Raw genomic sequence first — 3,190 nt, 5'->3', positions numbered from 1 at the left:
AACCATCCAGCGAGCACTCTGTCGACTCATCTACTCGACTCTAACCCCTAACCACCCACCGAGCACTCTGTCGCCTCATCTTACTCGACCTCTAACCCCTAACCACCACCCAAGCACTCTGTTCGCCTCATCTACTCGACCTCTAACCCCTAACCACCACCGAGCACTCTGTCGCTCATCTACTCGACCTCAAACCCTAACCACCACCGAGCAACTCTGTCGCCTCATCTACTTCGACCTCTAACCCCTAACCATCCACCGAGCACTCTTGTTGCCTCATCTACTCGACCTCTAACCCTAACCACCCACGCAGCACTCTGTCGCCTCATCTACTCGACCTCTAACCCCTAACCACCCACCGAGCACTCTGTCGCCTCATCTACTCGACCTCTAACCCTAACCACCCACCGGCAGCACTCTGTCGCCTCATCTACTCGACCTCTAACCCACCAACAGGGTATATTGTTATATACTGTACATGAACACATAAAAGTCAATGTCTGACTCTACCTGGGATGAGAGAGAGACAGTTCCTGGGATTGAGAGAGACAGGTAGCCTATCAGAGAGGTGCTATAGATATGGATGTGGTAGTTCATTTCGCTGAGCTAGTCGGTGGTTTCCTTTCAATGCTAGAGTCAATAATCAACCCTGAAAGGAGTGAGAGAAACTTCAGTCTACTCTAAAGTGAGTCTCAAAACTCAACAACTAAGCATATTTGTATGGATCGAATGCTGATAGCCCTTCATTTCTGAACACTGAATTGCTGTCTATAAGAATGTTAAGGGAGGTTGTGATATTTATAGTTTATAGATATGTCAGTTTCCAAAGCAAGACATATCCACATAGTGGAAACACAAAGGACATGATCATCTAGAGACAGGCAGGCAGGCTTCCATATCTGAAGCATCTCCATGATATCTGCTGTCTCCCTCCTCGAATAAGTCCTGTCCTCTCTGTGCTTAAACCTGACTCAAGTATGGCCAGCAAGCATTTCAGTCCATTGAGATATACAAATAATATACTGTATATCAAGCATTTAGAGTGTCCAAACTCAAGATCAACCTCATGGTGTATTCACTCCATATATCGCCATAGTCTTAGCCATGCAGGTGGTTCAGCATTCATAATCATAACTACTTACCTACCTGTCCAAATACTTTGTCATTATACAGTTATCATTATTAAAATATAGCTCCAACATTTTCATAATCGCTCTGTACAGTCTATAAATATATATTTATAGACCTGTCCATAAAATAAATGTTTTTAGTATTTCCTAACCCAGGAAAACTGACCCAGTTATGATTGTATCTATTATCGTTCTAAAGAAACCCTGTTAACCTGGCCGTGTTAAAACTGAACGAGCAAGGCCTGTTGGACAAACTGAAAAACAAATGGTGGTACGACAAGGGCGAGTGTGGCAGCGGGGGCGGGGACTCCAAGGTCAGAACCCTGTTTCAACCAACCACGCTGATCCACCAGGGGGGTAACTGGCCAATCACAAAGCTGCTCAGACACTCTGGATGGAAACACTTCCTGACGACTCTGTAAAACACAAGAGAGACATGATATTGTATCTCTCTCAAGCCATGGATAGTTCTATGGCCCCGACTTCAACACGCAGGGTAACAAGTGCTTCAACTCTGTGTAAAGGGGCCAACTTAAAACTACAGAGAAACATTATACTCTCTCCCTAGCCAACATAAACTACTGTAGCCCTTCTGGGAAGAGGGTGTCTGGAATTATTAATTTCAGTAGCCCCCCCACCCCTTACCCTGTTCTCATGAATAAGTAAGGGTGGTCTTTTATTCATGTGTAGGATCCCTGTCAAGCTGAAGACTCCACACAAACAGCAGCATTGGGTTTGTTTGTGTCTTTGTCCCCAAGCATCTCCTACTACCTAGATGCTCCTACAGCTTTTAAAGGGGAATAGACTCCAGAATCAGAATCTTTTCTGACGTGTCGTGTTCCGTAACAGAGGGTTCACAGCTGGTGTGCCGGTTACCCAGAGTGATACAGTAATACACATCTACTACCGTACAGTAGGGAGAGATGGAGTATTAACACATATCACTTTGACTCTGATGTACATGTGTATGTTGCTAATGATGTTGATGTATACTTTATGTACTTGCCTGTGAGTGAACGTGTGTGTGTGTGTGAGGGTTCAGACTACTAACCACTGACACAGCTAAAGTGCAGTAAACCTAGATGCGTAGATATGGTATATGATTGGACATGTTCTGAATGACTGACATAACATATGTTATGCTATGTTATTTATGTTATGGCCCTGCCCTGTCCTGGGTGTGGTGTGGTCTACATGCCAGGATCCGGTAAACTAGCCGTGTTGAAGCTCAATGAGCAGCCGTTTTAGACAAACTAAAGAACACAAATTGGTGGTACGATAAAGAAGAGTGTGGCAGCAACGACTCCGACGCAAGGTCAGTCACACACTATAAATAGTCCTTATACCCCCAAACAACCCCGCGTAAAACCCCTGATCCTGACCAGTCCTAGCCCCAAACAACTCCTCACAACCTCCTCCATACCCCTGATCCTAGACCAGTCCTAGCCCCCCAAACACTCCTCACAACCTCCTCCAAACCCCTGCAATTCCTAGACCAGTCCTAGCCCCACAAACACTCCTCACAACCTCTCTCCAAACCCCTGATCCTAGAATCCAGTCCTAGCCCCCAAACACTCCTCACCAACCTCCTCCAAACCCCTGATCTAGATCAGTCCTAGCCCCCAAACACTCCTCACAACCTCCTCAAAACCCCTGATCCAAAACCAGTCTGAAACTACAAAAGCCCTGTAAGGTCTGTTCCCAGTCCAGCCCTTATATCTCAAACTTTTGCTCTATCTCTCTTTAACATGCCACTGGTACTCATTAGTATAGTGACTGAGATTCTCTCTCTCTCTCTCTCTCTCTCTGGCACTGGGAGCCGTTCACTGTTCTCTCCATAATGAGGCCAAGGATTGAATGAACTACTGACCTTGATGGTTGCGGTAAAACAGTGGAGCTAACATTGTTAAATCAAATATATTAGAGGTCATATGTTGTGATACACAAGAACATAATGTATGCTGCCTGCTCCTTATTGCAGAACATCAGCTGCGTACACAGTACCTCTAAGCAATACATGTCGGCATGTCTCTTTGGAGAGAGCGTAACATTCACTTTCT

At 45.4% G+C, this 3,190-nt stretch overlaps 1 pseudogene; it reads left to right on the top strand.

Moving 5' to 3' along the window:
- Positions 1–1,552, top strand: part of LOC112072858 (glutamate receptor 1-like) — a 98,138-nt pseudogene extending 96,586 nt beyond the window's left edge.
- The last annotated feature ends 1,638 nt before the right edge of the window (positions 1,553–3,190 follow it).

Source organism: Salvelinus sp. IW2-2015, unplaced genomic scaffold (genome assembly GCF_002910315.2).
Source record: "Salvelinus sp. IW2-2015 unplaced genomic scaffold, ASM291031v2 Un_scaffold2063, whole genome shotgun sequence".
NCBI classification, from domain to species: domain Eukaryota; kingdom Metazoa; phylum Chordata; class Actinopteri; order Salmoniformes; family Salmonidae; genus Salvelinus; species Salvelinus sp. IW2-2015.
This window is presented reverse-complemented; position numbering and strand designations above follow the sequence as displayed.